General features: G+C 43.3%; 1 protein-coding gene and 1 pseudogene across 1 annotated transcript in view; one reads left to right on the plus strand and one right to left on the minus strand.

Moving 5' to 3' along the window:
• Positions 1–24,445, plus strand: part of CMYA5 (cardiomyopathy associated 5) — a 707,985-nt gene extending 683,540 nt beyond the window's left edge. The window contains exon 14 of the mRNA XM_049766034.1: positions 24,435–24,445. The gene's annotated coding sequence lies outside the window, so the exon portion shown is untranslated. The remainder of the gene's footprint in view (positions 1–24,434) is intronic.
• On the minus strand, positions 12,222–14,424 carry LOC126001882 (intraflagellar transport protein 81 homolog; annotated as a pseudogene).
• Positions 24,446–24,800: the final 355 nt, after the last annotated feature.

Raw genomic sequence — 24,800 nt, forward strand, 5'->3', positions numbered from 1 at the left:
GTGGCTAAGAAGATATTAGATGACATCTTCCCCAGGTTTGGACTTCCTCAGGTAATTGGGTCAGACAACGGACCAGCTTTTGTGGCCCAGGTAAGTCAGGGATTAGCCAAGACCCTGGGCATAAATTGGAAATTACACTGTTCGTATCGCCCGCAGAGCTCAGGGCAGGTAGAAAGAATGAACAGATCTATTAAGGAGACTTTAACCAAATTATCTCTAGAGACTGGCATAGGGGACTGGACTACCCTCCTACCTTCTGCCCTCTTCAGGGCTAGGAATACCCCTTTGCCCTCTTTGTGTAAACTAACTCCTTTTGAAGTGTTGTATGGTGCTCCCCCCCCGGTGCGAATGCTTTTTGAGCCTTATGATGTTTTCTCTTCCACCTCCACTCCCTTAGCAGCTCGGCTGGCCGCCATCGCTGCCCTACAAAGCCAAGTCTGGAAAGAACTCAGACAGGCATATGAACCCGGAGAATTGACGGTGCCACATCCCTTCAAGCCGGGAGACCAGGTCCTGGTGAGACGGCATCGCTCGCAGACACTGGAGCCTCGGTGGAAGGGACCTTATGTCGTCCTTCTGACCACCCCTACTGCTGTTAAGGTGGACGGCATTGCTTCCTGGGTTCACGCCTCCCATCTGAAACCTGCCCCTGCTGACCTCAACCGTAATGAGTGGAAAGTGGAGCGCACCGAGAATCCTCTCAAGATTCGAGTCCGGCGAACACACTCTAGCCCTGATATGCCCTCTGACTCTAACAATGCTCCTCCTGGCACTGGCTGAAGGAGGACTCGATGAGTCCATAAGCCCAGAAGAACTGGTAAAAAAACTATTTGGAAACCCCTGTGACTGTGTGGGAGGCTATCAACTCAACAGTAGGCTCCTGTACACTCGAGCAGTAGACTGTGGAACTAGAATTGCTTACCTCCAGTCCCCTACTTCTTCCCAAGTGGGGGAAAAATCAGAATGGGTGTGTAGAGAAAAACCTCAACCCTTGCCTCCCTCTTCGGGGGGGAAGTGCCCTGCTCGATGTGTGGAGCTTACTCAAGTTCACTCCCGGTGCTATCGGGAGTATCGAGAGTGTACCAAAAATAACCGGGCATATCTGGTGGCCAGACTCACTGAAACTTACAAGGGGAGCATAGGAGGGAAATGGACAGTTAGTAGGCATAGATCTCCCTATGGAGTCGCAAGTTGCATGGCTGAAGTGGGAGACTTGGTCTGCTGGCCCCTAAAGGCACCCATTCACATCTCGGATGGTGGAGGGCCAACAGACCAGGAAAGAGAAAAAAAGGCCATAGACTGGGCTACAAAGGAAGTGGAGACTAAAATGCCTAAGTGGCCTCGGCACCCCTCCCTCCGACCCCGGATGCCTGCTGAGAAGTTAGATCCAAATACTCATGGCATCCTAGAAGAAACTCACAAACTTCTTAATCTCTCTAACCCTACTCTAGCTGCTGATTGTTGGCTTTGTATGAGAATGGGGGAAAATTGGCCTTTGGCTATCCCTGTCCAACTAGGTAATCTAACCTTTGCTTCTTCTAGCTGTACCTATGTCAAACCCTTTAAGGTAGTCCCCTATAGCTTTGAATCATCTGTTTGCTATTCGCATAACAGCACCGAATCTATAGACCTGGGTCAGGCAGGGGCTACTCAGTGTTCAGAAGTCCTACCTGCTCCCTCTAGCCCAGGGTGTTTACCTCCGGGACGGGCATGGATATGTGGTGGAAATTTGGCTTACTCTCTTTTTCCCCAGAACTGGACCGGAATATGCGTCCCAGCATTAGTGCTCCCCAACATTGACATCATTCCGGGGACAGAGTCCATCCCCTTGCCTAGCATAGATCTCTTAGGCGGCACCCGACGGTCTCGACGAGCTATAATGTTCCTGCCCCTACTGGTAGGGCTAGGGGTAGCGGGTGGACTAGCAACCGGAAGCGCAGGACTAGCCATATCAATAGACAAATATGACAAACTCTCGCAAAAATTAATTTCAAATGTGGACACAGTATATAGTTCCATTAATGATGTGCAGGACCAGCTTGACTCCGTGGCTGAAGTGGTATTACAAAATAGGCGGGGGTTAGATTTGATCCTGGCAGAGCAAGGAGGGCTTTGTGTGGCCTTGCAAGAAAAATGTTGTTTCTATACTAACAAGTCAGGAATAGTGCGAGACAGGATCAGACACCATCAAGAGGAGCTTGCCCAAAGAAGAAAAGAGCTATTAGATGGTCCCTTATGGTCCTTATGGGGTGGGATTCTCCCCTATCTAATGCCCCTACTGGAACCCCTCCTGAGCCTTTTACTTCTGGTAGCCATTGGTCCATGCATAATCAATCGGATCACTGCGTTCATACGAGCCCAGGTTGGGGACGTTAAACTTATGGTATTACGTCAACAATATCAAGAATTAGCTCAGGCAGATAATTTTAATCAGGAAGTGGAGGCCCCTGACCACATTAACTTCTAGGATTAGAAGTTTTTACTACAAGAAGTGGGGAGATGAAAAGGAATAAGATCCATGCCGGGTTTTACTTAGATCCATGCCGGGTTTTACTTAGATCCATGCCGGGTTTTACTTAGATCCATGCCGGGTTTTACTTAGGTTTTACCCAATGATCCGCGCTATCGAGCCGGAAACCCTACCTCACCAATGGTTTGCGTTACTGTGGCGGAAGTCCCGCCTCTACCCCTACCTCACCCAATGATCTGTGTTACCATGGTGGAAACCCAGCCCTCAAGGAAGTGCATCATTCTACTTCCTTCTCCTCCCATTTCCCATCTTATATAAGGGGTAACCAGCCGTAGCACGAGGTCTTTCTGGCTTTGCTCTGTGGGAGGAGGCTGTAGACCCTGGTACCAGAATAAAAGAATCCACCTAAGCGTTTGCTTGAGTTGGTTTCCCTTCATTTCTCCGAGACGGAGCAGAATTTGGAATCCTCGGACCGGACAATACCACATCCATTGGTGCTGATTAATTCCTAGCCCTGTGCACAGGAGTGACTCCTATGCGAAGTTGAGAAACTATATATAGTACTGGGAATTGAAATAGTGTTGGCTAAGGCCGGAGCAATAGCACAACTGTAGGGTGTTTGCCTTGCACGCTGCCAACCTGGGACAGACCTGGGTTCAATCCCTGGCATCCCATATGGTCTCTGGAGCCTTCCAGGAGTGATTTCTGAGTGCAGAACCAGGAGTAACACCTGAGTGCCACTGGGTGTGGCAGAAGAGGAGGGAGGAGAAGGAGGAGGAGGAGGAGGAGAAGAAGAAGAAGAAGAAGAAGAAGAAGAAGAAGAAGAAGAAGAAGGAGGAGGAGGAGGAGGAGGAGGAGGAGGAGGAGGAGGAAGAGGAAGAAGAGGAGGAAGAAGAGGAGGAGAAGGAGGAAGAGGAGGAAGAGAAGGAGGAAGAGGAGGAGGAGGAAGAGGAAGAGGAGGAGGAGAAGGAGAAGAAGAAGAAATGGGGCCGGAAAGAGCACAGCAGCGTTTGCCTTATAAGCAGCCAACCCAGGACCTAAGGTTGTTGGTTGGGATCCCAGCATCCCATATGGTCCCCCGTTCCTGCCAGGAGCTATTTCTGGCAGATAGCCAGGACTAACCCTTGAGCACCGTTGGGTGTGGCCTCGAAACCAAAAAGAAGAAGAAGAAGAAGAAGAAGAAGAAGAAGAAGAAGAAGAAGAAGAAGAAGAAGAAGAAGAAGAAGAAGAAGAAGAAGAAGAAGAAGAAGGGGGGCGGGCGGTGGCGCTAGAGGTAAGGTGCCTGCCTTGCCTGCGCTAGCCTAGGACGGACCGCGGTTCGATCCCCTGGCGTCCCATATGGTCCCCCAAGCCAGGAGCGACTTCTGAGCGCATAGCCAGGAGTAACCCCTGAGCATCAAATGGGTGTGGCCCAAAAACAAAAAAAAAAAAAAAACCAAAGAAGAAGAAGAAGAAGAAGAAGAAGAAGAAGAAGAAGAAGAAGAAGAAGAAGAAGAAGAAGAAGAAACAATAGAAAAAAAAAGAAACAGGGTTGGCTGCACATAAGGTAAGTAACATAGCTCCCTGCACTATCTTATCTCTGGCTCCAAGAAGAGATTTTTTTCTTTTTGCTTGTTTTTTTTTTTTTTGTTTTTGGATCACACCTGGTAACACTCAGAGGTTATTCCTGGCTATGCACTCAGAAATTGCTCCTGACTTGGGGGACCACATGGTGCTGCGGACTGTTTTATCCTGATGAGATAAAAAGTTCCTAAGCATAACCTTAGTGAGTTCATTTTCCCACTGAGAGTCAAGCAGGAGCACGAAGAGGCGAATATGAAATATGAATTATGAAATATGAAATGAATGAGACCACACAGAATGCATGGGGACTTGCGTCTAGAAAGACGAAGACAAATTTATTTTTTGAGCTGGGTAGCTTTTAAGGGTTGAGCTTTGGAATGCGGAGTGTAATTTTTAACATCAAAGAAAGTGGGAGATGGTTAGGGAAACAGAATGAAAGAGGTGGCTGAAATCTGCATATTAAAGAACCGATACTGGAGGTGAAAGGCAGTTTTGTTGTGGGTTTGCTTTGTTTTGGGTAAGCAGGAGAAAACAGGTAATTTTCAGGGAAGTGGGAAGAGAGAGAAATGTTTTAGAGTTTTGGGAAAAAACTGAAAATTGCTTTACTATGAGCTAAGTTTTGGAAAAAACATGATCTTGGCGCCAAAGTAGCAAAGATCACAAGAGCTGGTCAGTGGGAGACTTTTGGCAGGATTTGTACTGTCCTCCTTTGTTAGAAAGAATTACTAAGGCCTGATTTCTAATAATTGTCAAAAATAAAGAGAGAGATAGTTACAGCCACGTTTTAGAATTATGGCCAAACAATCCACGCGAAGGGTCAACTGATTTTGACTGCTCTAAGCGGGCCTTTTTGGCAAATAATTCTTTTTCAGGAGTGCAACACTTTTAATGTGTGTGCCCTTTCTGAGTGGGGTGTAACAACATGGGATGCCGGGGGTCAAACCCTGGTCTGTCCTGGGTCAACCACATGTAAGGCAAATGCCCTACCACTGCTCCATCACTCCGGCCCCCAAGATAGAATTCTTTTTTTTTTTTTATGGTTTTTGGGTCACACCCGGCAGCATTCAGGGGTTACTCCTGGCTCTATGCTCAGAAATCGCCCCTGGCAGGCACAGGGGGACCATATGGGATGCCAGGATTCGAACCACCATCCTTCTGCATGAAAGGCAAATGCCTTATCTCCATGCTATCTCTCCGGTCCCAAGATAGGATTCTTTATTTTTACCCTTGTACATATTATATTTTAAGACACAAATAAGCAAATAATGAAAACATTGACAATACTAGGTAGGGAGATAAAAGGCAACTAAGCAGTCCAGGTATGTATGGCATGACACCCCACTTGGCTTGTGATGATGAAGAAAGGCAGCATTAGGGTGGAAGCATTTGGGCAGAGACTGAGTGGGAAGGGAGGGAGGGAGTTACATGAGGGTTTGGGGAAAGGGTTGAGTCATGGGTCAGAAGCAGTTTGAGTATCTGGTGACAAGCAGAGATTTCAAGGATGAGGATGGCAAGTTAGAAGGCAGGGTCAGTTTCTGCAGGTTAGATGGTAGGGTCAGTTTGAGGAGGAATGGAGAACATTCTGTGTTCCCCCTACACAGGACAGGTGGTTTCTGTTAGGAAACAGGAGAGTGATGAGAGAAAATGCTGGAAGGACAAACTGCTGTTAGATCCTACTGCACAATTTGTTTTGTTAGAGGTGAAACTTTATGGCCAGAGAGATAACTCAAAGGACTGAGTGCAAGCTCTGAATGCAGGAAATCCAGTCCCCCAAGCACCACCAAGAGCAAACTGAGCACCTCTATTTACTATGACCCAACCTCACCCCTGTGTAGAAAGAGAGAGAGGTAGAGGAAGAGTGAGAAAAAAGAGAGGAAGAGAGATAAAAAGGGAGAGAGAGCGGGCCGGAGAGAGAGCATGGAGGTAAGGTGTTTGCTTTGCATGCAGAAGGACGGTGGTTGAAATCCCAGCATCCCATATGGTCCTCCGAGCCTGCCAGGGGTGATTTTTGAGCGTAGAGCCAGGAAGAACCCCTGAGTGCTGCCAGGTGTGACCCAAAAATAAAAAAAATTAAAAAAAAGTGGGGGTGGTGTGAGAGAGAAAGAGAAAAGGTAGAGTTTGGTCTAAAAATAGATTGCCAGGGGCCGGAGAGGTGGCACTAGAGGTAAGGTGTCTGCCTTGCAAGCGCCAGCCAAGGAAGGAACGAGGTTCGATCCCTCAGCGTCCCATATGGTTCCCCCAAGCCAGAGGCAATTTCTAAGTGCTTAGCCAGGAGTAACCCTTGAGCATCAAATGGGTGTGACCCAAAAAAACAAAACAAAACAAAAATCTAAAAATAGATTGCCATCATTATTGAGGTTTTTTTTGACATGTCAAGCAAAGAAATATAAACTTTACTAAAATTTCTCACTTGATCTTCATAAATGTGAACTATTTATAGCTTATTTATTTTATTTTAGTTTTGTTTTTGTTTTTTTTTTTTTGTTGTTGTTATTTTGTTTTTTGGTCCATACCTGGTGAAACTCCTGGCTATGCACTCAGAAATTGCTCCTGGCTTGGGGGACTATATGGGATGCCAGGGATTGAACCAAGGTCTGATCTGGGTCAGCCACATGCAAGGCAAACACCCTACCACTGCGCTATCACTCAGTGTGAAGGTAATTTGCTCAAAAACATAGAATTAGTAAATAGCCAAGTTGTCATAGAAGCCCATATTAACTCAAAAACTTAACCTGGGGCTGAGTGATGGCACAGTGGTAGGACATTTGCCTTGCACATGACCGACCTGGGACAGACACGGGTTTGTCCCCTGGGCCTTATAGGAGTGATTCTTCTTCTTCTTATTTTTTTTTTTTTTGGGCCACACCCATTTGACGCTCAGGGGTTACTCCTGGCTATGTGCTCAGAAATCGCTCCTCGCTTGGGGGACCATACCACCTTACCTCTAGCGCCACCTCTCTGGCCCCTATAGGAGTGATTTCTGAACGCAAAACCAGGAGTAATTCCTGAGTGCTACTGGGTGTGGCCCCCCATAAAAACAAAACAAAACAAAATGAAAAAATTAACCTCTTTTTGGGGAGCATGGGATGAAGTTGGGCCATACCTGGCAGTGCTCAGGGATCACTCCTGGCAGCAGTGGGGGGACAATATGTGGTGGTGGGGATTGAACATGGGTCAAACTTGTGCAAGACAAATGTTTCACCCACCATCTCTTTAACCCCAAGAGAAACTCCATTTTAAAACACTTTAAAATTCCATCACTCTGTTGTCAGTGTACTGTTTCTTTTTTTTTTTCTTTTCTTTACTGTTTTTTTTTTGTTTGTTTGTTTTGTTTTTTTTTGGGCCACACCCGGCGGTGCTCAGGGGTTACTCCTGGCTGTCTGCTCAGAAATAGCTCCTGGCAGGCACGGGGGACCATATGGGACACCCGGAGTCGAACCAACCACCTTTGGTCCTGGATCGGCTGCTTGTAAGGCAAACGCTGCTGTGCTATCTCTCCGGGCCCTCTTTTTTGTTGTTGTTTTTGTTTTTTGTTTTTTGGGTCACACCCGGCAGTGCCCAGGGGCTACTCCTGGCTCCATGCTCAGAAATCGCCCCCGGCAGGCTCGGGGGACCATATGGGATGCCGGGACTCAAACCACTGTTCTTTTGCATGCAAGGCAAAGGCCTTACCCCCATGCTATTTCTTCGGCCCCCAGTGTACTGTTTTAATGTACTCTGAAAAATATTCCTCAGACAGGGACATCAGTATTGTTCATAGGTGTTTTTTTTTTTGTTTGTGTTTTGGCCATACCCAGCATGGCTAAGGGGTTACTCTTCACTCAGAAATCACTCTTGGCAGGTTTGGGAGACCCTGCTGGATGCTGGGTCCATCCTGGTTTGGCCAGGTGCAAGGCAAACACCCTACCACTGTGCTATTGCTTTGGACCCTTGTTTTCAGTGTTTAACAGACCAAGGCAGGGAAAGAGTCAACAACCCTTCCCAGTCAGAAAGCATAAAGTCATCCTTGAGGGCAAAGAAAATATCAATAATTTTCAGGCCTCCAGAAGCTGCTAATGCAGTCACAGTTTCTAAAGAACTAAGCTAAAAACCAAAACAAAAATATGCCCTGAATTGTAAAGTATGAAATGTCAGAGACTAGTTTCAAAATTTTATCTGGAGGTGTCAGGGTTTCCTAGTCCAGCCTGACAATTAAGAGAAAAACAGTGGGCCCGGAGAGATAGCACAGCCACAGCGGCGTTTGCCTTGCAAGCAGCCGATCCAGGACCTGAGGTGGTTGGTTCGAATCCCGGTGTCCCATATGGTCCCCCGTGCCTGCCAGGAGCTATTTCTGAGCAGACAGCCAGCAGTCACCCCTGAGCACCGCCGGGTGTGACCCAAAAACCAAAAAAAAAAAAAAAAAAAAGAGAGAGAGAGAAACAGTATCATAGAGCATACTTTATAGAGCAGAGGTCCAAGCTAGTGCTATTATGTAGAGAACCTACAACACTCCTAGACAACAACACCCATCCTTGTCCTCAGCTGCCCTCTCCATGCAGGAGTCCTTGTGATCTCTACTCTTCATAATCTTTTAATTTTTTGCAACTTAAGTGGAGAGAATATTGGGCCAGCTTTATACTGTACCTATACTGCAGAGCATTAGAGATTTTTTGGGAGGTGGGGCCTCACTTGGTGGCTCTCAGGAGCCATTCCTGGCGGTGGTCAGGGACCATATTGGGTGGGAGACCATATGAGCTTATTGGGGGGATTAAACCTGGGTTGGCCACGTGCAAAGCAAACCCCTGTTGCTGTTGCTTGGGCCCACATTAGGGATCTTTATGTGAAACAGAGAGAACAGCAACATAGGGAGGAGGGAGAATAATAGGGATATTTTGTTTGGTTTGGGGCCATACCCAGTGGTTCTCAAGGCTTACTTTTTTGTTTGTTTTTGGTTATTTGGGGGGGGGGGAATCACACCTGGCGGTTCTCAGGGGTTACCCTGGTTTTATGCTCAGAAATCACTCCTGGCCGGCACGGAAGACCATATGGGATGCTGGGAATCCAACCCAGGTCCATCCTGGGTGACTGCGTACAAGGCAAATATCCATTCTGCTGTTCTCTCTCTCTGGCTCAAGATATAGTTTGAATCTACTTATAGGAATCACTCAAGGCAAGACTCTGAGGACCATAAATGGATCTAGGGATTAAACTTGAGTCTGCTGTGTGCAAGGCAAACATCTTATCTGCTATACTATTGCTGCAGCCTAGGAAAAATTTTAAGTAATAAAACATAAATATGTTATGACAGTCATGAAGGGGAATATAGAGGGAGAGGAAGTGCAGGTGTCTGTGTGAAGGAAAAGATGGGGTCTTAGGTGAGGTGTGTATGGGGCCTTGGCCTTCTCTGTTGTCATGCAAGCAAGCTATTCCCACATGTAGCCTGGCATGGTTGTCCACCTCTCATTTATCAACCCTGTACCTGGAACCCTCAATAGTAAAGGGAAATAAATACTTGAGCATCCCAATGGGGTTTCTCTGGCCTTCAGAAAAAAAAACAGTTGCTCTGGAAACAGAGTGATAGCACAGCAAGTAGTATGTTTGCCTTGCATGCAGCCAACCTGGTTTTGATCCCCGGTATTCCATATGGTTCCTCAAGCACCAAATGACCACTAAGTGCAGAGTCAAGAGTAACCCCTGAGCACTGCTGGGTGTGGCCCAAAAAACAAAGAAAATAGCAACTCATGTAGATTCCTGAGTTTTCCTTCTACTCAGTGTTACCTCTTATTAAAGATCAGCTCTCTTGCTGACAGGCTCTGTTGGTAAAGGGGGAACAGATGGGGCTGCTCCTATCCTGATTTTAGCATTCCAGTCTTTGTTCAGGCAGGTTGTACCACCTACTCATTGCCGACTATGATTCAAAGGCACCTGGGTTACTCTTCTGAGGACACATGGAGTTGGATGATTGCCACCCACCTCAGCCATGAGGAGAGGAGTCACAGATGGGCCTGAGTTCAGCTTTCAGCAGGAGCTTAGGCTAAAGGTGAAGAACTGTGCAGTTTGCAGATGCTTTGCATGGCTACAGTCTGGTTTTATAGGTCCCTTCCAAATAGGGTCACTGAACTTACCATTAGCTAATTAGAATATACTCAGTTTTTTTTTAATTTTTATTTTGATCATAATGGCTTACATATCTTTCACGGTAGTATTTTAGGTACTTATTAACATTGAATCAGGGGAATACCCATCACCAAATTTGTCCTCCCCCCATCCCAGTTTCCTTTCTGCAATCCATATACCCCACCATCCCACCCTCCTGGACTGCTAGAGTAGGTGGTCCCCTCTTTGTCTAGCTTACTATTAGTGATCATATATCTGTTTGGTAGAATATACTCAGTTTTTTAGATAAGTTTCTCTACATGAATATGCCATTGCTGAAGAGTAGCCAAGCTAATAATATTCAAAAAAGGAGGGGAGGGGATGAACTTTGTAAAGTACAAAACCATCCACCCATACACACAATTTCTCTTTGATCTTATCCATTCTTTTGAATTTTTTAAAAATATTACAGTTTAGTTTTTTGGAAATTCTGAAGAAGGAAAGAGAAGAAAGAGAGTAATAGTGCTCAAGAGAGAACAAAGGCTTCTTCAAAGGCAGAGAACACACCTCAGTATATGTCTCAGCATAAAAGTAGGAAAGTATCAAAGTACACATCTCAAGATGGAAGATGCAGGTGCCATATGCACAGGCTTGCAACATACTTGTGTCAGCATCCACACATGGGCCCAGGGAGTACATGTGACAGTCAGTTCTTTTTTTTTTTTTTCTTTCTTTTGTTGTCATTTTTTTCCATCACACCCACAGAGCTGGGATAGAACCTGAGTCAACCAAGTGCAAAGGAATCAATCAGCCTACCCATTGTACTACCACTGCAGTCTAGGAGGTTTTTGAGGAAATTTTTTTTGGGGGGTCACATCCAGCAGAGCTCAGGAGTTACTCATTGCTCTCTGCTCAGAAATCGCCCCTGGCAGGCTTGGGGACCATATGGGATGCCAGGATTTGAACCACGTCCTTCTGCACGAAAGGCAAATGCCTTACCTCCATGCTCTCTCTCCGGCCCCTTTGAGAAAGTTCTTAATGTGCTGAACAAGAAGGTAATTTCTTGTGGTTGGAAGAGTGAGGGAAGGGAATATTTAGCTCACTCTGGGGAAAAAAAAAAAGGAGGGTAGGAGGAGTTTGGGGAAGGATGGCTAGTGTGTTTTTTTCATTGTGTAGAGATTTCAGTCCAGAAAAAAGTGGGTGATGTAGCCAGGAGAGGAAAAAGCCCCTCCTTCTGGGCTATGAGGAGAGAAAGGAGATGGAGGGAGTTGTGGGCCTGAGTGATGGAGCACTTGCCTTGAATCTGACTAACCTGCATTAGCTCCCTCGTACCTTATATGGTCATACAACCCACACTGGAAGTGACTATTGAGCACTAGTGGATATGGCCCAAAAGTAAAAAACAGAAACTCCCCAATAAAAGGAGTCAAAAGGACTGAGGTCTAACAGGAAGAGACCAGCCCCCTTCCTCTAATCTTAACCATTTTTTCTCCTGTCTGAATCAAGATTTGCCTTTTTGGGGGGGAGGCACACCTGGTTTTGGGTCAACCTGGTATTAGGTTAGCCACATGCAAGGCAAACGCCATACCACTTGCACCACCAATTGCGCCACAAGATTATTATTATTATCTTCTTCTTCTTCTTCTTCTTCTTCTTCTTCTTCTTCTTCTTCTTCTTCTTCTTCTTCTTCTTCTTCTTCTTCTTTCTTCCTTATTTTTTTCAAAACAAGAGATATTAGTTGCTAAAAGAATCTTCTAAAGTTAAAAAAAGATTAAGAAATAACAGTAAGCCCATTGGGTTTATTTATACTTAAAAGAGACTACATGCTTTTCCTTAGATGGACATACTTTTACATTTCAGGATAGTAAACATAGTCTCCTGTCTCAACAAAATTCAGAAGATATCACTGATGAATAAGCTAAGTAAAACAATACCAGTCTCCTTCAGATTAAAACTTTAAAGCCTAAACATACTCAACCATGATTTTCAAGAAATTTAATAGAAAATGGTTATTCTAAAAGCAAAGTGTTGTGCAAATTACTTTTAAGAAATTCATCAAGAGATGGTTCTTATCAGTTAATCGTATGACTTGCACCTCAAACGATATGTGGGTTCAAAGAGTCAGGAGGTGCTTTCCTTCCTCCTGGATTGCCTGACCACTGGAAGCCTGGTTTTGCTGTTTCAGAAAGCATTGCTTCTTACATTCCATCAACTTTTCAAGATCACACCACATTTTTACTTGTTTCATATTTGGATTATGACTTTCTCATACAGCTTTTTGTTTTTCTCAGAGTTTCTTCCCAAGATTTTCTTTTTTAGCAATATTTCTGTTCCCTGATAGTCTATCTCTTTCCCTGTTGATCGAAGGAGACATATGCCTTTATCTCATCAATAGCATGACTAAACTGCACTTCAAAGTTCTTTGTTTGTTTGTTTTTGGCCCACACCCGGTGATACTCCTAGTTTGGGGTTACTCCTGGCTATGAGCTCAGGAGTCACTCCTGGCTTGTGGGAACCATATGGGACGCCGGGGGATCGAACCACGGTCCATCCTACGCTAGCGCAAGGCAGACACCTTACCTCTAGTGCCACCTCTCCAGCCCCTACTTCAACGTTCTTAATTATACAATTTGTATAATGAGATCTACTTTCTTCCTAAAGACATTCTTCATAGAGTCCTTTGACTTCCTGTTCTAATTTTGACTTTCAAAGGCCTGCTGCACAACCATCATATTGAGATTTCTTTTCTTCACACTCCTGGGTTAGTTCTTGACATTTCTTTTTCTTTCTTTCTTTCTTTCTCTTTCTTTCTTTCTTTCTTTCTTTCTCTTTCTTTCTTTCTTTCTTTCTTTCTTTCTTTTTTCTTTCTTCTTCTTTCTTTCTTTCTTTCTCTCTTTCTCTCTTTCTCTCTTTCTTTCTTTCTTTCTCTCTTTCTTTCTTTCTTTCTTTCTCTTTCTTTCTTTCTTTCTTTCTTTCTTTCTTTCTTTCTTTCTTTCATTCTTTCTTTCTTTCTTTCTTTCTTTCTTTCTTTCTTTCTTTCTTTCTTTCTTTCTTTCTTTCTTTCTTTCTTTCTTTCTTTCTTTCTTTTCTTTCTTTCTTTTTTTTTGTCACACCAGGCAGCACCAGGGGTTACTCCTGGCTCTATGCTCAGAAGTCGCTCGGCAGGCACAGGGGACCATATGGGATGCCAGGATTCGAACCACAGTCCTTCTGCATGAAAGGCAAATACTTTACCTCCATGCTATCTCTCCAGCCCCAGTTCTTGACATTTCTGATGCAATTGTCATAATTCTTTAATAACTGGAGATAGAACCAACTTCTTTTCAGATACCAGTGAATTCAGCTTTTTCGCCATTTCAGATATGTCATCCAGTGTCTGTCCTTTCATCTCATCAACTTTACTCTTCAGGGCAGATCCTCTTTCCAGCTCTTCTTGAGTATAACTATAACCAGATAAACCCTTTTTCTCCTCAATAGTTTGCAGCTGATGTTAAATATTTTCATGACGTTGTTTAAGAAGTTCTTCTGTACTTTGCAAATTCCACTTTAAATTCAGCTATTATCTGATGCTTCTTTTTGAAACCATATTCTTAGTTCGAAGCTTAATGACATATCATTTGAACTCATCTCCCTTCAGAATTTCAGTGCCATCCAGTTCACGAATCTGACTGGTCTTTACAGATACCTCCCCTCTAGGCTGGTTTAACTTCTCCTTTGATGCTCAGGTTACTCTTTACTGTGTGCTCAGAAATTTGCTCCTGGCTTGGGGGATGCCAGGAATCAAACCGAGGTCTGTCCTGGGTCAGCCATGCTCAAGGCAAAAGTCCTACCACTGCACTACTGCTCTGGTCCTTCTTTATGTAAAGTTTTAAAAGCTTCCATAAACTCTTCATACTATTTATTAATATCAGCTACAGTTTTGTTTGTTTTGTTTTTGTTTTGGGGTCACACCTGGCAGCACTCAGGGGTTACTCCTGGCAGGCTTGGGGGACCATATGGGATGCCGGGATTCGAACCACCATCTCTCTGCATGCAAGGCAAATACCCTACCTCCATGCTATCTCTCTGACCCCAGCTACAGCTTTATCCTGAAGAAATTCATTTGGTACTTCAAATTTGACTAAAAAACGAGCTGTAGAAATCTCTTTATTTCCCGACCTTTCTCCGCACACGAAGTGTAGCACTGGACAAATGACAGGCTTATTGCCAACCAACAGACCCTGAAGAAAGATACTCATGTCCTTTGCATTTCCTGGAGGTTTGTATTTAAGGATACCAAGAAGTTTCAACATCCTTTTGGCTGTTTGCTCTGGCATCTCCTCTCTGATATCAACAACTTGCTTTGGGTCAATCTCAGCCAGAAAGAAAGTCATTGAGAACTCAATGGAATCAAAAGTGATTCTTATAATTCTTCTTATAAGGCTCCTTATTAAGATCGTCCACAATGTATTTGATTTGGTCCCTCATAATTAGGCCTTATAATTGAACTCACACTGGTGCAGAACAGTGCAGAACTCCGCCTGAGTAGACAATTCACACTTGTGTTTTGTTTACTTTGCTTTCGGTCACCAAGCCCTTTATTGATCTGTGCTATAACCTAGGCCCCCGTAGGCCCAGGTTTAATTACTTGCTCTTGAGTAATTCAGTAAGTAATTCCTTAGTCTTCAATAAAGTAACAAGTTTTCCAATCTCCACCTGTCCCATTGCAGGTCAACTGCAGGCTTTTCACTGCCCCAGCATCCTGCCAATGCAGTTCTGATCTGAAAACGGTGCAAAAGGTTCCTGCAGGGGAACCTCCCGAACCTTCCGCCAGGCACGGACTCTGAAAGTGGGGGCCTAACGGCTGCGACCCCTGATTTGTGGGTGCTTCCCCGGGAAGGCGAGCGTAGCAGGCATGAATTCCATCTCCTATTTCTGGGGAGTTTCTGAAAGTGGGTTGGACGGGTTACCTCAACTTTTTCTAAGATTTGCTTCTTTGCTTTAGAGATGGAAGCCTTCTTTTTTTTTTTTAGAAATAAAATAAAGTAGAATTGATGACCAAGGAACATATTGAAATTGAACAATTTATAGTACTTAAGTACTCTGTAAGTCTTTTAAAGCCGTTGTGGAATTATAGGTTACTAACTGCCGGGAAAGCATGCAAGATTGGGGCCAGAGCAATAGCACAGCTTCTCTACACATGGATGACCCAGGATGGACCCGGGTTCCATCTCCAGTGTCTCATATGGTCCCCTGAGCCAGGAGCAATTTCTGAGGGCATAGCCAGGAGTATCCCCTGAGAGTCACCAGGTGTGATCCAAAACCCAAAAACAAACAAACAAACAACAACAACAACAAAAAACAAAAAAGAAAGTATGCAAGATCAAGGTTTAGAGCCCGTCCTCCTGGTCTTAGGTCTTTAGCATCTATCTTCTCAGTAGCTTCTAGAACAGCAACCAGAAACTGCCTGGTCTAACTGGGCAAGCAATGAGCTCTAATTGAAAACCATGCAGAAATCACCTGCTCAGTGTGTGTGTGTGTGTGTGTGTGTGTGTGTGTGTGTGTGTGTGTGTGTGTGTGTTGTGTGCACGCACGGCGCGCATACAACACATTTATACATATTTGTTTGTTGGTTACAACCAATGGTACTCGAGACTTATTCCCTGGCTCTGAACTCAGGAATCGCTCATTCATGATTTTTTAAAATTTTATTTTATTGAAACCATTGTGATCTACAAAGTCCTTCATAGTTGAATTTTAGATATACTGTGAATTAGGTCCACGCCCACCACCATTGTTGACCTCCTTCCATCAATGATCCCAGAGTGCATCGTATACTAAACTTTGCCCCCTAGTTTGCCAGTATAACACCCATTTAAGTTTAGATTGCTCGAGTTTAGGTCTTTTTTTTTTTAATTTTTTTATTTTTTGGGCCACACCCGGCGGTGGTCAGGGGTTACTCCTGGCTGTCTGCTCAGATATAGCTCCTGGCAGGCACAGGGGACCATATGGGACATGGGGATTCGAACCAACCACCTTTGGTCCTGGATCAGCTGCTTGCAAGACAAACGCCATTGTGCTATCTCTCTGGGCCCAAGTTTAGGTCTTTTGATTCTATTGTCGTTGACTTTGGTTTGGATATTTAGTCCAGAGAATAATAGTGGTGCTGAGCTTAAACCCAGTTTACTGTGTGCAAGGCAAGGTAAATACTGTACTGTCTGTCCACCATCACATTTTTGTTAGTCAAAATGTCACTATGTTCTGTGGCCAATGTCTTTGTTAAATAGCCAGTCTTTTATTTGTTTGTTTGTTTTTATTTTTAAGCCATGTCCTTCCTGTCTCTGAGCTCAAAAATCACACCAGGCAGGCTCAGAGAACCATATGGGATTCAGGGATTAAATCTAAGTGGGCCTCACATAAGGCAACCTGTTTTGTTATCGATCCAACCTGTAAATAGCCACCTGTTTTTGTTTTTGTTTTGTTTTTGGGCCACACCCAGTGACACTCAGGGGTTACTCCTGGCTATGTGCTCAGAAATCGCTCCTGGCTTGGGGGACTATATGGGATGCCAGGGATTGAATTGAAATCTGTCCTGGGTCAGCTGCGTGAAAGGCAAACATCCTATCACTGCCCTAATATAGGCCAAAATAACCACTTTTATCAACTTATGTTTGTTTGTTTGTTTGTTTAGGAGCCACCCCTGGCAATGCTCAAGGGTTACTTCTGGATCTACACAAAGGAATCACTCCTGTCTCTTGAGCACTACCCAAAACTTTTTGTTTTTGACCCAAAAACAAAAAAAAGTGGGTATGGAGCAATAGCACAGAGGTAGAGTGTTTGCCTTACATGCAGCTGACAGGGGTTCAATGACAAACATCCATATAGTAACCCCAGCATTCCCAGAGTGATTTCTGAGCACTCAGGGTGTTACTCAAAAAGTAAAAAAAAAAAAAAGGAAAGAACCTGCCTGGCCTACAAATTTAGGCTAAAGCTCTAGGTTTGGACTTGTAGTTCCAGTTGTCATAGTAGGTGTATATTTTTTGTTTTTGTTTTTGTATCACACCTGGTGGAGCTAAGGGCTTACTCCTGGCTCTGCGCTCAGAAATTACTCCTGGTAGGCTCAACGGACCATATGGGATGTTTTGGATTGAACTAGGGGCTTGCCGCATGCAAGGCAAATACCCTAACCTCTGTGCATCGCTTCAGTCCCTAGGTATATAATTTTAGACAAGTTACAGAGACTCTTTACTCTTAGCTCTTAAAAAATAATAATACGGGGCCGGAGAGATAGCGTGGCGGTAAGGCATTTGCCTTGCATGCAGAAAGTCGGTGGTTCGAATCCCAGCATCCCATATGGTTCCCCGAGCCTGCCAGGAGTGATTTCTGAGCACAGAGCCAGGAGTAACCCCTGAGCGCCTCCGGGTGTGATCCAAAAACAAAACAAACAAAAAAAAATAATAATATTAATAATACTATGTGAAAGCACCTCCATAATCCACTTATACTAGAGGTTAAAATTATAAACAAAAGCCCAAAAGACTCAAAACAAAAGCCTGGTAGAATAATTTATAAAGCTCATATCCCCACCTGGTGGTCTAAAAGAAGAGTAACACTGCTGACAAAGCTCTGATGTTTCAGAGAATTTCTCTTGTCCTGGCTGCTCATTGTACTGGTCACTATGTTTAGTATATGTATAAAAAAAAATTATTTTTTGAGAAGCAAGATAGTTTTTTTTTTTCTTTTTGGTTTTTGGGCCACACCTGGTGACACTCCTGGCTATGTGCTCAGAAATCACTCCTAGCTTGGGGGACCATATGGGAAGCCGGGAATTGAATTGCAGTCTGTCCTCGGTCAGCCACGTGCAAGGCAAATGCCCTCCTGCCTGTGCCATTGCTCTGGCCCCAGCAAGATATTTTTTACTGGGGCTGGAGTGATAGCATAGCAGTGGGGCGTTTGTCTTGCACCTGGCCAACCCAGGATGGACCTGGGTTCAATTCCCAGCATCCCATATGATCCCCGAGCCTGTTAGGAGAGATTTCTGAGCACAGAGCCAGGAGTAACCCCTGAGTCCCACTGGGTGTGGCCCCAAAACAAAACAAAACAAAATGACAGTTTTTACTGAAGTAAATTTGCTTAGATAGATTTGAGGGGAAAGAAAGAGAGGAAGTATGTGTTCAAGAGAGAATACAGACTTCTAGGGTGGAAAAAGCAAGCAAAGAGACAAAGTCAAGCAAGCAAGAAGTGTGTTTGGGGCCAGAGAGATAACATGGAGGTAAGGCGTTTGCCTTGTATGCAGAAGGACGGTGGTTCGAATCCCGGCATCCCATATGGTCCCCCGAACCTGCCAGGAGAGATTTCTGAGCATAGAGCCAGGAGTAACCCCTGAGCATTGCCAGGTGTGACCCAAAAAAACAAAACAAAAAACAAACAAAAAAAAGAGTTAGGGGCCAAGAGATAGCATGGAGGTAAAGTGTTTGCCTTGCATGCAGAAGGTCGGTGGTTCAAATCCCAGCATCCCATATGGTCCCCAGAGCCTGCCAGGAGCGATTTCTGAGCATGGAGCCAGGAGTAACTCCTGAGCACTGCCAGGTGTGACCCAAACACCAAAAAAAAAAAAAGTGTGTTTAAAGAGGAAGCTTGTGTAGAATCATTGGTGAGTATAATTATTCTAATTTTTGCACAGTCATCATTATTTAGCATTATTCTTTTGATTGAACAAAGCTACTGAATAACTAGAATATTTGCACAAAATAAAAATCTATCTCTTCATACCAAATAATTTTTTGTTTTTTGTTTTTGGGTCACACCCAGCGGTGCTCAGGGCTTACTCCTGGCTGTCTGCTCAGAAATAGCTCCTGGCAGGCATGGGGGACCATATGGGACACCAGGATTCGAACCAACCACCTTTGGTCCTGGATCGGCTGCTTGCAAGGCAAACACCACTGTGCTATCTCTCCAGGCCCATACCAAATAATTTTAACTTAATAAAATTATTAAGTACATATTCAATAAAAGAAATAAATGGAAGTATTCTATTATAGCCCTAAAACAATATAAATTATTTCCATTTACATAAGCACATAGTTGAGTAATGTATTAATAAGTACATATGAGAGAAGAGCAAACATTTTTGTTGTTTTGAGATCACATTTGGCAATCTCAGGACCTCCTCCTGTTCAGTATTTGGGGGGTCCCTCCCAATGGTGCTCAAGGTACCATGCAGTACTGGGAACCAAACCTAGTGCTGGGAACCAGACCTAGGGTTTCTACTTGTAAAACAAAAGCCCTCTTTCTTGACAAATGAGTCCAATAAATATAAAAGGAATGAAAGTAATATAAAAATTACCATTAAATCATGATCATAATAAATACCACATGCATTTCAGCCTCTTTATACCAAAATCATACTGAAGAGGAAATAGCTTGAAGATAAATTTGATATTTCCAGACTCAAACTATTATTCATAAAATGTTTGTTAAATAAAAATAGTAAGATAGTCATTTATCCTGGGGAAGTGGCAGATTAATTTTTTTTTTTTTTTGAGTTGGAGGAATTGGTCACAACCAACAGTGCTCAGGGCTTTATTCTACTTCATTGCTCAGGAATCACTCTTGGCAGTGCTCAGGAGACCATATGCAGTGCAAGTGATTGAACTGGGCTTGACCACATACAAGTTAAGCATCTTGGGCCCGAAGAGATAGCACAGCGGTGTTTGCCTTGCAAGCAGCCGATCCAGGACCAAAGGTGGTTGGTTCAAATTCCTGTGTTCCATATGGTCCCCCATGCCTGCCAGGAGCTATTTCTGAGCAGACAGCCAGGAGTAACCCCTGAGCACCGCCGGGTGTGGCCCAAAAACCAAAATAAATAAATAAAATAAAATAAAAACAAGTTAAGCATCTTACCCCTTTACTATCTCTTCAGCCCTGGAAAGATGGCTTTTTTTTATTTGTTTGCTTGTTTTGTTTTGGGGGCCACCCCCGGCGGTGCTCAGGGGTTACTCCTTGCTCTGAGCTAAGAAATTGCTCCTGACTCAGGGCACCATCTGAGATGCCAGGGATTGAACTCGCATCCTTCCTGGGTCAGCTGCATACAAGGCAAATGCCCCAGAAGATGACATCTTAATAAAGGATTAAGGTTAATATTATCATAAGTAACAATTTTTGACAACATGGATCCTTGAATAGGATGTGGTGAGAAAGGCATATCAGTTCTAGGGCCTTCTTTCTCCAAACACACAACTTCAAAAATTAGAAAAATACACAAACCAGTTGAGCAGTCGTCATTAGCAATATCATGCAAAACAAGGACAGATTGAAGCCTTTCTAAGGAAAGATAAGTGGAAACTGAGATGTGACAATGTGTCCTGAGATACTGAAATGAGAGGATGTTAGTAAGAAAACGTGAAATTTTAGTAAAATCTGTATCTTGGAAGATATCATTATGCCAATGTTTTTTTTATTATTTTTTATTTTTTTATTTTTATTTTTATTTTGGTTTTTGGGTCACACCCGGCTGTGCTCAAGGGTTACTCCTGGCTATCTGCTCAGAAATAGGTCCTGGGGACCATACGGGACGCAGGGATTTGAACCAACCACCTTGGGCCCTGCATTGGCTGCTTGCAAGGCAAACGCCGCTGTGCTATCTCTCCGGCCCCTCATTGTGCCAATGTTATACTTCATAACTGAAATAAAATTATATAGACTCAGGCTGGTGCAATAGCGCAGCAGTAGGGCAGTTGTCTTGCACGTGGCTGACCCAGGACAGTCCTGAGTCCCACATGGTCCCCCAAGCCAGGAGTGATTTCTGAGCACAGAGCCAGGAGTAACCCTTGAGCATCACCAAAAACAAAAACAAAAATTATATAGACTACAGGGGCTGGAGAGATAGCACAACAGTAGGGTGTTTGCCTTGCATGCAGCTAATTAGAACAGATGATGGTTCAATCCCAGCATTCCATATGGTCCCCAGAGCATGCCAGGAGTGACTTCTAAGTGCAGACAGGAATAACTCCTGAGCGTTGGCGAGTGTGACCCAAAAACAACAACAACAACAAAATTATATATATATATAATTAGACCATATGAAAATCTTTTATAATTTTTGCAACTTTTCTCCAAATCCTAAAATAATTTCTTTAAATAATAGAAAGCAAAAGATATTTACACCCCAAAACATATATATATTTTAATAATTTTTTTTGTTTTTTTCGGGGCCACACCTGGTGACACTCTTGGCTGTGCACTCAGAAATTGCTCCTGGCTTGGGGGACCATATGGGAAGCTGAGGGATTGAACCCCAGTCTGTCCTAGACTAGCGCGGTCAAGGCAGATGCCTCACCACTTGTGCCACCGCTCCAGCCCCTATATTTTATGTTATTTTATTTATTTTGGGGGGGGCACACCCAGCAGTGCTCAGGGGTTACTCCTGGCTCTGTGCTCAGAAATCGCTCCTGACAGGCTCAGGGGACCATATGAGATGCTGGGATTCGAACCACTGTCCTTCTGCATAAAAGGTAAACGCCTTACCTCCAGGCTATCTCTCTGGCTCCAACCCCTTTATTTTAATAATTTTTATTGTGACCAAAGTGAATTGTGAATTTTTCACAGTAATATTTAAGGTACATAGTGACAATGAATCAGGGCCATTCCCACCACAGTGTTGTTTTCCCTCCACCACTGTTACCAGCATGCATCCCATATCTACTTTATTTGCTCCCTGAACTACTAGTGAAACTGGTCTCCTCTGTGTATAGCTTGTTGTAGATTGGGTATCCTGTTGTCGTTGACTTTTGGTTTGGTGTTTAAGTCTGATCATTTTTCATTTCCGCTCAATGTTCATAGACTGTTTGGTCTTGGTACCATCCATTTCACCCCCCCCCCACCTCAATTTATGAGGCTGAGCAAGATGATTCAAGTTATGTGGTTTTGTTTAAAAAAAAAAAAACTGGGAAAAGTCTGTCTAGAGGCTATAAATATCAATCTAAAAGAAGAAAGGAAAAAAAGAAGAAAAAAATAACAAAACAAAAAAACCAAAACCAGCAACTACAAAAAGAACACAACAGCAACAAAAAACCCCCCACAAAATAACAACCACAAGAATAAGAAAAAGAAAAAAGAAAAAGAAAAAAAAAAGGGAAGGTGTGGCAAGGTTTTGTGCCTTTATTTATTTATTTATTTATTTATTTGCATACGCACAGTATTGGGGAAATTAGAAAGGGAATTCCCTTAGCCTAAGAGATACAGGATTTCTCCTCCCTTGAAGCATACTGTCATGGGAACAACTACAGTCTCCGTACATGTTCATTATCAAACCCCAAGGTCTTTTTCTGGTGTAAGAAACTTTCAACTCAGTTGTGGATGATAAAATCATTCCTCTGTATCCAGAGATCTTGGTATTTGCACAGGTCATAGGACATAGTATAGGATAGAATCTTTCTTTATGGTTCTAGAAGTTCTATTCCATATGGTTGTTGTAATCAGTCTTCTGTAATTAGTGGTCTTGGTTTTTGCACAGATCCTAGGACGAAGCCTAGGATAGAGTCTTTCATTATGGTTCCAGAAGTTCTGTTCAGTCACCATTGTCAAAGTCAGACCTCTGAAATTAGAGATCTTGGTTTTGTACAAATCCTAGGCCAAAGCCTAGGTTAGGGTCTTTCTTATTGGTCCCAAGATAAGTTCTGCCCAGTCATGGTTGTCAAAGTCAGTCTTCTGTATCTTAAAATCAAGTCTTAGTTACTTTGGTTTTTGTACAGATCAAAGGACAACATGTCTTTTGATTTTATCTTATTGTTAGGTGATGAGACAGGGCAACCTGCTCTTAGATCAAGTTGTTGCTATTTCCTCATTGTCAGGATATTATATCAAAACTGGTGCAAGTTGGTGCCAAAGCAGTATTAGGAATTCCCCAGGGGGAATTTGGTTCCTGGTGATGTTGCAGGAAACTGTGTCAGTTCTATGTTTGGGATCTGGGGTTCGGGGTTGGACAGTCACTGTCCAATCACACAAAATCTAAATTGGATTTACATGACACAAAACACACATATTTTTTTAAAATATTTTAAAATCCACAGTAGTTAGGGATCCCTTCTGGTGACTGCTTGGGACTGCTCCTGGAGGTGGTTGGAACTTGGGAGGGTTACAAGAGGTGCTGGGAATTGAACCCATTCCTTCCGCAATGCACAACATGCATTTCAGTCCATTTATCTTTCAGTCCTGAAACAAGGATTTTATTTCTCAGTTTCTATGTAAGTGACTGATTTCAAAGACAGTATTCAGTTTCATGACCTTCACAGAGATGTTAGAATTTCCAAGTAGTGAGAAGAGAGCATCTTTGATTGGCAGAGGAAACAATGGTTTGTGCTATTTTAAGTCACAATATGTTAGATGTCAAGGCTGAATTTGATCCCCGGCACCTCATAAGATTCCATGAGCTCACCAGGAATGATTCCTGAGATAGAAGTAAGCCCTGAGTGCTGCTGGGTGTGTCTCCCCAACCATTGATAGATAAATTAGATGTCTTTATTTTCCTACTAAATATGCATTCCCACATTTCTGATGACATCATTGAAGGAATAACTCACTCTGATTCTGTCCCTGGACTGACCAATGTCTAACCTCTATGGGTGCATGATTCATTAGGTCAATCAGTATCTTTCTTGATCTTTCATTGAAACTATAAAGAAAGAGATTTTCTTTCCCAGTGATGTTAAATATGTAGTCTATCATTCTAGAATTGGTCTGAGCTCATCATGCAGCCAATTCTTTTGTTTTGTTTTGTTTTGTTTTGTTTTTGGGCTACCCCCGGTGACACTCAGAGGTTACTCCTGGCTATATGCTCAGAAATTGCTCCTGGTTTGGGGGACCATATGGGACACCGGAGATCAAGTTCAGGTCCGTCCTGGGTTAGCCACGTGCAAGGCAAGCACCCTACTGCTTACACTACCACTCTGGCCCATCATGCAAACAATTCTAAAACTTAAAATTCTTTTTTTTAATTATAATAATTTTTATTGAAACCCATGTGAATTACAAGTCTTTCACAGTTATATTTAAGGTGCATAGTGACAGTGAATTAGGGCAATTCCCCACTACCAGTGTTGTCCTCCCTCTACCCCTGTTCCCAGCATGCATCCCATACTTGCCCCTTTTGCCCCCTGGACAGCTAATATAACAGATCTCCTTTGTATATAACTTGTAGATCTTGATTCTGTTGTAGTTGATTTTGGGTTTGATATTTAGGCCTGATCATTATTTATTTCCACTCAGTATTCATGCTCCTGATACTATCCACTTCCTTTTCTTTTTTTTCCTTCCCCCTTAATTTATGAGGAAGAAAAAATGATTCAAGCTCTGTGGTTCTGTTGGGGAATAAAATGGAAGGAATTCATCTAGGAGGTATCAATATCAATTTTAAAGAAGTAAAAAGGGGGAAAGAAAAAATGAAGAAGCAATGACAGCATACACAACAGCCACCAAAAACAAACAAATAAACAAACAACCACTAAACAACAACAAAAAAAGAAAGAAAAAGAAAAAAGGGAGGGCTGGTGTGGTGAGGTTTTGTGCCTTTTTTTTTTTCTTTTTTCTTTTGCATAGGCACAGTAAGGATTGGGGAAATTTCAAAGGGAATTCCCTAGGCCTAAGAGATACAGGGTTTCTCCACCCTTGAAGAGTACTGTCATAGAAACAACTATAGGCTCCAGATATGCTCATT

This window comes from Suncus etruscus, chromosome 2 (genome assembly GCF_024139225.1).
Source record: "Suncus etruscus isolate mSunEtr1 chromosome 2, mSunEtr1.pri.cur, whole genome shotgun sequence".
Classification (NCBI taxonomy): domain Eukaryota; kingdom Metazoa; phylum Chordata; class Mammalia; order Eulipotyphla; family Soricidae; genus Suncus; species Suncus etruscus.